Source organism: Ranitomeya variabilis, chromosome 1, assembly GCF_051348905.1.
Source record: "Ranitomeya variabilis isolate aRanVar5 chromosome 1, aRanVar5.hap1, whole genome shotgun sequence".
In the NCBI taxonomy this organism is placed as follows: domain Eukaryota; kingdom Metazoa; phylum Chordata; class Amphibia; order Anura; family Dendrobatidae; genus Ranitomeya; species Ranitomeya variabilis.
Window position 1 is genome coordinate 777,113,146 of NC_135232.1, and position 14,748 is coordinate 777,127,893.

Below are 14,748 nucleotides of genomic sequence, written 5' to 3' on the forward strand. Positions count from 1 at the left end.
TGCGTACTCTGAAACCCCACCTGTGGGAGTATTGTGCCAAAAGCCGCTGTGTGTACTCTGCACCCATATCTGTGGGAGCACTATGCCAAAAGCCACTGTGTGTACTCTGAAACCCCACCTGTGGGAGTATTGTGCCAAAAGCCACTGTGTGTACTCTGCACCAGTGTCTATATGAGCTGTGTGCATAAAAAATAATTCTACTCAGCAACTGTCTCATTGCCAAACAAATAAATTTTCTGTGCCGCTGTGTTATTTATAGTAGTTTGGCAAATAAATCAATCTCAGTAGCCATCTCTTTGTCATTTGTAGGCCAAACAAATAATTATTTCTGTACCACTGTGTTTTTCCTAGTAGTGTGGCAAATAAATAAATCTCAGCAGCCATCACTTTGCCATTTGTATGCCAAATAAATAATTTTCTGTACCGCTGTGACTATATGAGAAGTGTAGCAAATAAATAAAACTCAGAAGCCGCATATTTGCCATTTGTAGGCCAAACTAATAATTTTCGGTACCTCTGTGTCATTTCTAATAATTTGGCAAATAAATTACTTTTAGCAGCTGTCTGTTTACCATTTGTATGCCAAACAAATATTTTTTTCTGTACCATTGTGTCTTTTCTAGCAGTATGGCAAATGAATAAATCTCAGCAGCCATCTATTTACCATATGTAGGCTAAATAAATAATTTTACTGTACATCTATGTCTATATAAGTAGTGTGGCAAATAAATAAATCTGAGCAGCCATCTCTTTTCCATTTGTAAGCCAAACAAATAATTTTTCTGTACCTCTGTGGCTATACGAGTAGTGTGGAAAATAAATAAATCTCAGAATCCATCTATTTGCCACTTGCAGGCCAAACAAATAATTGTACTATACCACTGTGGCTATACAAATAGTGTAGCAAATACATGAATCTCAGAAATTGTATGTTTGCAATTTGTAGGCCAAACAAATAATTTTTCTATACTGTTGTGTATTTTCTAGTTGTGTGGCAAATAAATTCAGTGGGGGAAAAAGTATTTAGTCAGCCACCAATTGTGCATGTTCTCCCACTTAAAAATATGAGAGAGGCCTGTAATTGACATCATAGGTAGACCACAACTATGAGAGTCAAAATGAGAAAACAAATCCAAAAAATCACCTTCTCTGATTTGGCAAGATTTATTTAGCAAATTATGGTGGAAAATAAGTATTTGGTCATTAGCAAAAGTTTATCTCAATATTTTGTTATATATCTTTTGTTGGCAATGACAGAGGTCAAACGTTTTCTGTAAGTCTTCACAAGGTTGGCACACACTGTTGATTGTATGTTGGCCCATTGCTCCATGCAGATCTCCTCCAGAGCAGTTATGTTTTGGGCTTGACACTAGGCAACACATACACGCTGTGTATTTTATTGTACTTTGCCAAATAAATGTGAGCAGCAGCCTTTTTTACCATTTGTAGGCCAAACAAATCATTTTTTTCTGTACCGCTTTGTCTTTTCTAGTAGTGTGACAAATTAATAAATCTCAGCAGCCATCTCTTTGTCATTTGTAGGCCATACAAATAATTTTACTGTATCACTGTGTATCTTTTAGTAGTGTTGCAAATAAATAAATATCAGCAGCCATTTCTTTGTCATTTGTAGGCCAAACAAATAATGTTAATGTACTGCTGCTGTGTCTTTTCTAGTAGTGTGGCAAATAAATAAATCTCAGCAACCATCTCTTTGCAATTTGTAGGCTAAACAAATCATTTTTCTGTACCGCAAATGTGGCAAATAAATAAATCTCAGCATCCATCTGTTTGCAATTTTTAAACTGAACAAATCATTTTCCTATACCGCTGTGGCTATACGAGTAGTGTGGCAAATAAATAAATCTCAGCAGCCATCTCTTTGCCATTTGTAGGCCAGACAAATAATTTTTCAGTACCACTGTGTCGTTACGAGTAGTGTGGAAAATAAATAAATCTCAGCATCCATCTGTTTGCCAGCCATCTCTTTGACATTTGTAGGCCAAACAAATAATTTTACTATACCGCTGTGGCTGTTCGAGTAGTGTGGCAAATAAATAAATCTCAGCAGCCATCTATTTGCCATTAGTAGGATAAACAAATATTTTTTCTGTACCGCTGTTTATTTTATAGTAGTGTGCCAAATAAATCTCAGCAGCAGTCTCTTTGTCATTTGCAGGCCAAACAAATATTTTTTCTGTACCACTGTGTATTTTATAGTATTGTGGCAAAAAAATATATCACAGCAGCCAATTCTTTGCCATTTGTAGGCTAAACAGATCATTTTTCTCTATCGCTGTTTCTTTTTTAGTGGTGTGGCAAGTAAATAGATCTCTGCAGCCGTCTCTTTGTTTTTTGTAGGCCAATCAAAAAATTTGACTGTATCACTTTGTCTTTTCTAGTAGTGTGGCAAGTAAATAAATCTCCACAGCCGTATCTTTGCCATTTGTAGGCTAAAAAATAATTTTAATGAACCGCTGTGTTTTTACCAGTAGTGTGGCAAATAAATAAATCTTAACAGTCATCTCTTTGCAATTTGTAGACCAAATAAGTAATTTTACTGTACCACTGTGTCTATATTAGACTAGTTTGTTAAATACAAATATTGGAAAAAAATATTGAATTACTCCACTCTTACCTCTTCCATCTACACTGCCATGTCCACCTCCTCCACTTGGACCTGTTCCTCCTGGTTCAAGATTATTATTTTTATTTGTGCTCAAATTAGCTTAGGGAGAGGACGCAGCTGTAGTGTAGCCTACCTAAAAACTAATTTTTCCACTCTAATGCACCTATGTCTGTGATAGTACTGTGTCAAAAAGCCACTGTGTGTGTACTCTGCACCCATATCTGTTGGATTACTGTGCAAAAAAGCCTCTGTGTGTAGTCTGCAACCCAGCCTGTGGGACTACTGTGCCTTTAAGCATGTGTGTATTCTGCTACGCCACGTGAGAGTAAAGCCTCTGTATACTCTGCAACCATGTCTGTGCAAGTTATGTGCCCAGAAAATTATTCTACTCTGCAACCATCTTTTTGGGAGTAGTGTGTTTAAAAAATTATTCTACTATGCAGGCGCCTCTTTCCAATTTGTGGTCCGAAAAGCTTATTTTATTCTCCTGCTGTGTCCATACGAGTAGTGTTTCTTAAAAATTATTCTACTCTGTAGCCATCATTTTCCCTTTTGTGGGTTGAAGAAACAATTTTAGTCTACCCTTGTGTCTATAAGTGTACTTTTTCTAAAAAAAACTATTCTACTCTGCAGCCATCTGTTTTTGCATTTGTGAGCAGAAGAAATAATTTTATTCTAATGCTGTGTCTTTACCAGTAAAAAATAATTCTACTCAACCATTGTATCTGTATGTGTTGTGGCTGTCCCTCCCCCCACAATATGTGCATTTAAGCCTCTGTGTGTACTCTGCAACCTGCCTTTGGGAGTGCTATGCTAAAAAGCCTCTGGGAGTACTGTGGCAAAAAGCCCCTGTGAGTACTGTGCCAAAAACCTCTGGGAATCCTGTTCCAGAAAGCCTCTGTGTACTCTGCAGCCGTGTCTGTACAAGTAGCGTTTCTAAAAAGTTATTCTACTAAGCAACTGTCTCTTTACCATTTGTGGGCGAAAAAATAATTTTAATCTACTGCTGAGTGTATACGAGTAGGGTTTCTAAAAGATTATTCAACACTGCAACTGTTTCTTCCCATTTATGGTCAAAATAAATTATTTTAGTCTACCTCAGTATCTATACAAGTAGTATTTCTAAAAAATTATTCTACTCTGCAGCTGTCTCTTTTCCATTTTTGGTCCGAAGAAATAATTTTATTCTAATGCTGTGTCTTTACAAGCACTATGGGAGTACTGTGCCAAATAGCTTCTGTGTGTACCATGCCGAAAAGCCTCTGAGAGTATTGTGGCGAAAAGCCTCTATGAGTACTGTGCCAAAAAACCTCTGGGAATATTGTGCCAGAAAGCCTCTGTGTACTCTGCAACCCCCCTAAAAAAAATTGCATTTAAGCCTCTGTGTGCACTTTGCAACGCTGCCTCTGGGAGTACTGTGCCAAAAAGCCTATGTGTTTAATATGGCAAAACGGCTCTGAGAGTACTGTGGACAAAAGCCTCTGTGAATACTATGGCAAAAAAAACCTCTGGGAGTACTGTGCCAAAAAGCCCCTGGTCGTACTGTGGCAAATATCCTCTGAGTACTGTGCCAAAAAGCCTCTGGGAGTATTATGCCAAAAAGCCTCTGTGTACTCTGCAGCTGTATCTGTATGAGTACTGTGACTACAAAATAAATACAGTGGCATGTAAAAGTTTGGGCACTCCTGGTCAAAATTACTGTTATTGTGAATAGATAAGTAAGATAAAGATGAAATGATCTCAGAAAGGCCTGAAGTTAAAGATGACACATTTCTTTGCATATTAGGCAAAATATATATATTTTCATCTTTTACATTTTCAAAATTACTAAAAAGGAAAATGGACCAAGGCAAAACTTTGGGCATCCTGAATGGTTAGTATCTAGTAGCACCCCCTTTTCAAAAATGTGCCACCCCTGCCCTTTGACACACAAGTTGCGGACAACATACGGTGTGTACTGCGCAATACCATCAGTGGCAAAGTCCACATTACCCCGATACACAGACCAGTGAGCATGGCCAGGAAAGTTGCATCTCCCTAACTGCCCATTGAGTAAATGTAGTGGCGGTTGGGCCAGAGGCGGATGGCGTTCTAGCGCATGTCCTACCACCACCTAGGATTGCTGGATGTTTCTCTGTCCAGGTTGCCTCCTCCTCCTACTCCGCTTCCTCAATCACTTCTTCATCCATTCACACTAAGATCTGTACCACAACTTCAGCACAGCCAGGGGAAAATGACAGCAGGCTGTTCCTAAACTCCTCTGCTTGGATGACAAGTCCCACAACTCATAGGAGCTGGGGATGGGGATCAAATATCAGCCAGATGAGTGGTTTGTACTGGTGAGTCTCAAGCCCGGCTTGGTAGTGTGCTATAATGCGCAAAATCTCATAGGAGCTCTGGGCCTAGCTGATGCACATATCTTGCCTGGTGCATGTGCTGAAATTGGTGGTTCAGAGAGTCCTGGAAAACTACCCACATGTCAGAGCTGAGGCAGAAAGTGCGGGCAGTGTGCACGCACTTACGGCGTCCTTACCCTGTGTGCTCTGCAGTGTCACTTCTGTCTTCCCACTCACTAGCAGATATGCGAGGTACCATCAAGGTGGAACTCCACCTTGCATATCCTGTAGAGACTGTGTGAGCAGCAGCAGGCATTAGTTGTGTTTCAGCTGCAGTACACACTGGTGAGTCAAATTGTGGAACACCACTTCACCACCAAGGAGTGGGCCTCCATGCAGGACGTGTGTGCCGTGTTGCGCTGCTTTGAATACTCCACGAATATGGCCAGTGCTGATGATGACATTATCAGCATTATTATACCACTTATATACCTGCGGGAAAAAACAATTCAGGCCATGACAGATGAGGTAGTGAAACAGGAGTAAGAGGAGCAAAGCCAATTCACACCGTTATCAGGCCTGTCATCAACACATGGCTCGGAGGGTGGGTTACTGTCCCATCAGCGGCTAGGTAACCAATTGTACAACCAGGGGGCAGTTTGGGAGGATGAGAAGGAGGAGGAACAACCGTGTCAACAGCAGTGAGGCACACAGATTAGCTGACTTGAATCACTGGACTGTGGCTAAAAGGGATACAGAATACCCAAATGATACACCTCTCACCGAGAACACCTTGTCATTGACTCTGACACATATGAGCTAATACATGTTGCTGTGCTTGTGCAATGACAATCGAGTTACCCACTTTGTTACAAATGCAGATTACTAGGTGGCCACCTTGCTGGATCCTCCATACAACAAAAACAACGTACCATCATTACTTCCGTCACTGGAGCGGGATCGCAAAATGCTTGTGTAAGGAGGAAGACTGTGCTGCAGGTGCCTGCATCATGCTGGGTCCGGAACTGCTGAGGCTGCGTCCCATGTTGCCCGGGGGAAAGAATAGGGGACAGGACAGGCCCCAGGACCCTGCAAGAGGGGGCGTGACTAAGCCAGGCAGTGAGGAGAAAGCGCGCAAAGAACAGTGAGTTTTCCACTGGCAGCAAGTGCAGAGGCAGGCGTGCGGCGTGCTCCACAGTATGAGAGACAGCGCGGGGCAGAATTGCAGCAGAGCTTTCGCGTACGGGCCACTGAGCCAGTGAGAGCGCTGAGCGCCCGGCTAAGCAGAGTGTAGTGCTCGTTCAGAGGAGTGAGGGCTTGATGCAGAACCCTTAGGTGCTTGCAAAGAGCTTTACTCTTTTGCTCCACAGTTAAATGGACTAGGGGCTCAGTGGGCAAAACCGGTAACCGCCCGCTGCCGCTAGAAGACAGATCGCTATTCTCGGACCTAATTGGAGGACTCTACACCGGCTGTTGCTGGCACTACTACCCCATCGGACTATGGCTTAAGGAGCATCAGCGGGAGCTATGATAAGTGTTATTTGAATATAGGACTTTTGCTTTAATTCTGTCTGTTCTTTTAACTCTGATTCATTGTTTATTAACTCCCTGGGGGGAGATCACCCGTTAATTTGCCTGTTAGATTAAATAATTTTGTTATACCACACTGCTCTGCAATCCTTGCATACTGCATCTTAGCACCTGCTTACACTTGAATACAAGCACACGCTAGTAGAGAAACTACTGATGGCTTTGCTACCTGACAGCGGAGGTTTAGTGGAAGAACAAGTCAGAGGTGGAGGAGGAAGCTGCCAATGCAGCTGGGGTGCCACCAGCACCGCGAAAGGCAGGGTTAGCAAGGCCGAAATTGGGTTAAACTTTCTCAGCATGCCACAACATCCAGTACCACCATCTAATAGGGTTCGTATTATCAGGACTCAGTGTTACAACAACATGGTGGAAGACTACCTGTCCATACGTCTCCACATACTAACTGATGGGTCTGTCCCATTTAACTTCTGGGTCTCCTAAATGGACATATGGCCTGAGCTTCCCCTTTATGCCTTGGAGGTGCTGGCCTGCCCTACAGCAAGTGTACCAGCCAGGATTCAACTCCATTTGCCATTTGCTTTATTTGAGTGACTTCTCACCAAATTAAAAAAAAAACATGTTGAATACCTCTTGCCCATATGCAGCGCCCCCACCGCCGCAGGGCCGAGGGGATACCCGGTACCGGGCCTCTGAGTCTCTGCTCTGGGGTTGTCACGGTGGCTAGGCCCCGGTCCGTGACCCTGCCGTGGGGCGCACAGCAAATAATTGATATGAATGGTGCGGATGGTGATGTGGTGCCGTAGTGGTGCGGTGCAGTAAATAACGAGGACACCAGGTTGCAGTCTCTTTACGTCTTTACTGATGATCTCTGGGTCCTCAGTCCGGAATACGGTTCACCAGGCTGCGCAAGTCCGGCCGGTCCAATGGCACCTCCAGAGTTCTCTTTACAAGTGGAAATCTGTGCCTTCCCCCTAGCGCAAGGTGTTGCGGTCCTTCCCTGCTGTGCTTACAGAAAGTCCCCACAACTGTTGTGTCTGTTTCTTAAGTTCCCTCACAACTCGATTAGATGATGTTCTGCTAATCCTCCGTCCCTCCCTGATGTTCTGGTTGGGACGGCACCCGTTTGACGGGTAGGCTCGGAGCTCTTCCGGGACCCTAGAGTCGCCCCTCTCCACAAGTTGCCCCCCAAGACTGCATAGGTGATTTAAGTGAGACAGCCCACCTTAGACTGACTGCCCTGCCGCTGTTTAGAGTACTGCTTGAAGCTGAATGTTAAGATACTCTCTCGGCGTTCCGGCCACCGGTTGTGCGCCTCAGTAGGATGTTGCCTCGGTCTTACAGCACGACTCCTACTGGTGTTCTCCTTATTGCGTTGATCTCGTTTCTCACTCAGCACAATCTATCTCGCTTCTGATCCTTCCTTGGGCACCGCCGCTATCCTGAGCAGGCACGGTCCCGTTACGTTCGCTCAAATTGCCAAGCCTCTGTCAGGATCCCACCTGTCATGGTTCCCAATGGCAAGGGAACGTCAGAGAACTTAAATAACAGACTAGCTCTTGGGTGATGGAATCTCGAGCTGACCGTGAGCTAAACCTACCACACAACTAACAGTGGCCGGGTGACGTACCTACGTTTTATCCCTAGACGCCCAGCGCCAGCCGGAGAACTAACTAACCCTAATAGAGGAAAAAACAGACCTGGCTTACCTCTAGGGAAATTCCCCCAAAAAGGAGACAGAAGCCCCCCACATATATTGACGGTGAGTTCAGAGGAAAAGACATACGCAGTATGAAGGTAGGTTCAGCAAAGCGAGGTCCGCTTACTAGATAGTAAGAAGATACAATAGGGAACTTCACGGTCAGCTGAAAACCCTATTAAAATACCATCCAGAAATTACTTTAAGACTCATGTGTCAACTCATGACACCGGAGTGGTAATTTCGGCCCACAAGAGCTTCCAGCTACAGAAACATAACATAACTGTGAACTGGAACAAAAATGCAAACAAACCTAGGACTAAGAGTCCAACTTAGCTGATAGTAGTCTAGAAGCAGGAACATGCAACAGAAAGGCTCTGGTTACATTGATGGCCGGCACTAGAATAACTGAGCAGCAAGGCTAAATAGGATACTCCCATATCCTGATGGAAACAGGTGAACAGAGAAAGTGAAGCACACAAGTCCAGTACCACCAGTGACCACCGGGGGAGCCCAAAAACCAAATTCACAACAGTACCCCCCCCCTCAAGGAGGGGGCACCGAACCCTCACAAGAACCACCAGGGCGATCAGGATGAGCCCTATGAAAGGCACGGACCAAATCAGAGGCATGAACATCAGAGGCTGTCACCCAAGAATTATCCTCCTGACCGTAGCCCTTCCACTTGACCAGATACTGAAGTTTCCGTCTGGAAACACGGGAGTCCAAGATCTTCTCCACAACGTACTCCAATTCACCCTCAACCAACACCGGAGCAGGAGGCTCAACGGAAGGCACAACCGGTACCTCATACCTGCGCAATAATGACCGATGGAAGACATTATGGATAGAAAAAGATGCCGGGAGGTCCAATCGAAAGGACACAGGGTTAAGAATCTCCAAAATCTTATACGGGCCGATGAACTGAGGCTTAAACTTAGGAGAAGAAACCCTCATAGGGACAAAACGAGAAGACAACCACACCAAGTCCCCAACACGAAGACGAGGACCAACACGACGACGGCGGTTAGCAAAATGCCGAGTCTTCTCCTGGGACAACTCCAAATTGTCCACCACCTGTCCCCAAATCCGATGCAACCTATCCACCACAGTATCCACTCCAGGACAATCCGAAGACTCCACCTGACCAGAAGAAAAGCGAGGATGAAACCCCGAATTGCAAAAGAAAGGAGAAACCAAAGTGGCAGAACTAGCCCGATTATTGAGGGCAAACTCCGCCAACGGCAAAAAGGCAACCCAGTCATCCTGATCCGCAGACACAAAACACCTCAAATAAGTCTCCAAGGTCTGATTAGTTCGCTCCGTCTGGCCATTAGTCTGAGGATGGAACGCAGACGAAAAAGACGAATCAATGCCCATCCTAGCACAGAACGCCCGCCAAAATCTAGACACGAACTGGGTCCCCCTGTCAGAAACGATATTCTCCAGAATACCATGCAAGCGAACCACATTTTGAAAAAACAGAGGAACCAACTCGGAAGAGGACGGCAACTTAGGCAAGGGCACCAAATGAACCATCTTTGAAAAACGGTCACACACCACCCAGATGACAGACATTTTCTGAGAAACAGGGAGATCAGAAATAAAATCCATAGAGATGTGAGTCCAAGGCCTCTTTGGAATAGGCAAAGATAACAACAATCCGCTAGCCCGAGAACAACAAGGTTTGGCCCGAGCACAAACATCACAAGACTGCACAAAAACTCGTACATCTCGAGACAGAGAAGGCCACCAGAAGGACCTAGCCACCAAATCTCTGGTACCAAAGATCCCGGGATGACCTGCCAACGCAGAAGAATGAACCTCCGAGATGACTCTACTGGTCCAATCATCAGGAACAAACAGTCTACCAGGCGGGCAACGATCAGGTCTATCCACCTGAAACTCCTGCAAAGCCCGTCACAGGTCTGGGGAAACAGCAGATAATATCACCCCATCCTTAAGGATACCTGTAGGTTCAGAATCACCAGGGAAATCAGGCTCAAAACTCCTAGAAAGGGCATCCGCCTTCACATTTTTAGAACCTGGTAAGTATGAGACCACAAAATTAAACCGAGAGAAAAACAACGACCAGCGCGCCTGTCTAGGATTCAGGCGCCTGGCAGACTCAAAATAAATCAAATTCTTGTGATCGGTCAATACCACCACCTGATGTCTAGCCCCCTCAAGCCAATGACGCCACTCCTCAAAAGCCCACTTCATAGCCAAAAGCTCCCGATTACCAATATCATAATTTCGCTTGGCGGGCGAAAATTTTCGAGAAAAGAACGCACAAGGTCTCATCACGGAGCAATCGGAACTTTTCTGCGACAAGACCGCCCCAGCTCCGATCTCGGAAGCATCGACCTCAACCTGAAAAGGAAGAGTAACATCAGGCTGACGCAACACAGGGGCGGAAGAAAAGCGGCGCTTAAGCTCCCGAAAGGCCTCCACAGCAGCAGGGGACCAATCAGCAACATCAGCACCCTTTTTGGTCAAATCAGTCAAAGGTTTAGCAACATCAGAAAAACCAGTTATAAATCGACGATAAAAATTAGCAAAGCCCAAAAATTTCTGAAGGCTCTTAAGCGAAGAAGGTTGCGTCCAATCACAAATAGCCCGAACCTTGACAGGATCCATCTCAATGGAAGAGGGGGAAAAAATGTACCCCAAAAAAGAAATCTTTTGAACCCCAAAAATACACTTAGAACCCTTCACACATAAGGAATTAGCCCGCAAAACCTGAAAAACCCTCCTGACCTGTTGGACATGAGAATCCCAGTCATCCGAAAAAATCAAAATATCATCCAGATACACGATCATGAATTTATCCAAATATTCCCGGAAAATGTCATGCATAAAGGACTGAAAGACTGAAGGGGCATTTGAAAGACCAAAAGGCATTACTAAATACTCAAAATGGCCCTCGGGCGTATTAAATGCGGTTTTCCACTCATCCCCCTGCTTAATTCGCACCAAATTATACGCCCCACGGAGATCAATCTTAGAGAACCACTTAGCCCCTTTTATTCGAGCAAACAAATCAGTCAGCAGTGGCAGAGGATACTGATATCTGACTGTAATTTTATTCAAGAGTCGATAATCAATACACGGCCTCAAAGAGCCATCTTTTTTAGATACAAAGAAAAAACCGGCTCCTAAGGGAGATGAAGAAGGACGAATATGTCCCTTTTCCAGGGACTCCTTAATATATTCTCGCATAGCAGCATGTTCAGGTACAGATAGATTAAATAAACGACCCTTTGGAAATTTACTGCCCGGAATCAGATCTATGGTACAATCGCAATCTCTGTGAGGAGGTAGTGAACCAAGCTTAGGCTCCTCAAAAACAACACGATAATCAGATAAAAATTCCGGAATCTCAGAGGGAATAGATGACGAAATGGAAACCAAAGGTACGTCCCCATGAGCCCCCTGACATCCCGAGCTTAACACAGACATTGCTTTCCAGTCAAGAACTGGGTTATGAGATTGTAACCATGGCAATCCGAGCACCAAAACATCATGTAGATTGTACAACACAAGGAAGCGAATCGTCTCCTGATGGTCTGGATTCATACGCATAGTCACTTGTGTCCAGTATTGTGGTTTATTACTAGCCAATGGTGTAGAGTCAATACCCTTCAGAGGTATAGGAACTTCCAGAGGCTCTAGATCAAACCCACAGCGCCTGGCAAAGGACCAATCCATAAGACTCAAAGCGGCGCCAGAGTCGACATAGGCATCCGCGGTAATTGACGATAATGAACAAATCAAGGTCACAGACAGAATAAACTTAGACTGTAAAGTGCCAATTGAAATAGACTTATCAACCTTTTTTGTACGTTTAGAGCATGCTGATATAACATGAGTTGAATCACCACAATAGAAGCACAACCCATTTTTTCGCCTAAAATTCTGCCGTTCGCTTCTGGACAGATTTCTATCACATTGCATATTTTCTGGAGCCTTCTCAGAAGACACCGCCAAATGGTGCACAGGTTTGCGCTCCCGCAAACGCCGATCAATCTGAATAGCCATTGTCATGGACTCATTCAGACCTGTAGGTGCAGGGAACCCCACCATAACATCTTTAATGGCATCAGAGAGACCCTCTCTGAAATTCACCGCCAGGGCGCACTCATTCCACTGAGTAAGCACAGACCATTTACAAAATTTTTGGCAGTATATTTCAGCTTCATCTTGCCCTTGAGATAGGGCCATCAAGGTTTTTTCAGCCTGAATCTCTAAATTAGGTTCCTCATAAAGCAACCCCAAAGCCAGAAAAAACGCATCCACATTGAGCAAAGCAGGATCCCCGGGTACCAACGCAAATGCCCAATCCTGAGGGTCACCCCGCAGCAAGGAAATTACTATCCTAACCTGCTGTGCGGGATCTCCAGCGGAGCGAGATCTCAGGGAAAGAAATAATTTACAATTATATTTGAAATTCAGGAAACGAGATCTATCCCCGGAGAAAAATTCTGGTATAGGAATTCTAGGTTCAGATATAGGAGCATGAATAACAAAATCCTGTAAATTTTGAACCTTCGTAGCAAGATTATTCACACCTGTAGCCAAACTCTGAGGATCCATTTTAATCAGGTGAGATCAGAGCCATTCAAGGATTAGAAGGAGAGAGAGAGGCAAAGGCTGCAATTAGAGCAGAAATGTAACTGAGTCAACTATAGAGCAAGCTCAGAAGAAAAAAAAAAATCTGCAGACTTCTTTTTCTCTCCTTTCTTCTGCCAACGGTTTTAACCATTGGCCGGCCATACTGTCATGGTTCCCAATGGCAAGGGAACGTCAGAGAACTTAAATAACAGACTAGCTCTTGGGTGATGGAATCTCGAGCTGACCGTGAGCTAAACCTACCACACAACTAACAGTGGCCGGGTGACGTACCTACGTTTTATCCCTAGACGCCCAGCGCCAGCCGGAGAACTAACTAACCCTAATAGAGGAAAAAACAGACCTGGCTTACCTCTAGGGAAATTCCCCCAAAAAGGAGACAGAAGCCCCCCACATATATTGAAGGTGAGTTCAGAGGAAAAGACATACGCAGTATGAAGGTAGGTTCAGCAAAGCGAGGTCCGCTTACTAGATAGTAAGAAGATACAATAGGGAACTTCACGGTCAGCTGAAAACCCTATTAAAATACCATCCAGAAATTACTTTAAGACTCATGTGTCAACTCATGACACCGGAGTGGTAATTTCGGCCCACAAGAGCTTCCAGCTACAGAAACATAACATAACTGTGAACTGGAACAAAAATGCAAACAAACTTAGGACTAAGAGTCCAACTTAGCTGATAGTAGTCTAGAAGCAGGAACATGCAACAGAAAGGCTCTGGTTACATTGATGGCCGGCACTAGAATAACTGAGCAGCAAGGCTAAATAGGATACTCCCATATCCTGATGGAAACAGGTGAACAGAGAAAGTGAAGCACACAAGTCCAGTACCACCAGTGACCACCGGGGGAGCCCAAAAACCAAATTCACAACACCCACCCCTGACAGAGACCCTACTGTATCTTCCCCTACAACACCCTCTGCCACAAGGTGTTGCCTGGTTCCAACCCAGTCAGCTTTCTGATCTAACTTCCTGCCTGACCCCCAGTTTACCCACTATGGTGGGGAGTGGCCTAGTGAATAGAACCCTTAGCTCCCCCCGGAGGCCCGGCTGTGAAATGTATTGGTGTCTGTGATACCTGGTCAGATGAACTCCTTCAGTGCCATCAGACGTGCCATAGCTCCCCTTAGCGGCGGAGCCACAGTACTGCAACGACCAGGACTCTGGGGCGCTGCACTCCCCCCTGGTTAAACACAGTACTCCGGGACTGGGAAGAAAACAACAATACAAGTTAGCAAAAAGACATACAGTTTTTGTTGAGTGCAATAACAATAAGTAAGCTTGAACAGAGCTTCCCTTTATGGGAGGTGAGGACACTTGAACGTTACAAACATGGTTAACATTATAAATTACAGGCTACAAATAACTCCTGTTACCCAACCGGGTATTCTACTTAGTGCAAACGTTTGCATAATAAGTTAACATTGTCCTTAAGGATGTACACTCTAAATCCGCTAAAGACCTTCTTATAATCACATTATAAGGCAATTTAACTTTTACATTCTCCTTCTTTAAATCTGCAGGGCCGCCTGTCCTAACGGCACCAGACCTACTGCCTCTCCTTTCTTACAGGACCGCTCCTTTCAGCCCGAGCCTTCTGTCTTTTCAACTACTATACACAGTATAGAACATAACATTACTTTCAGTTTAAGAGCACCGAGTCATCTCTACATGACTCCTATGAGGACTCAGGGTTTACCTTCTGTCCTCGTTGTCTATCAACATTATCAACATTTTCTATAGAACATTAGACCTTCTCATTATCTTTCAGGGAACATCATTAGCATTTCTTTACAATTAACTAGTTGGATACATTTAACTTTTTCTCGCAAACATTATCATCGCTTTCTCTTTATCAAAACATTATTGCTATCTCTCAGTCTTAAAGCAATATTACTCTC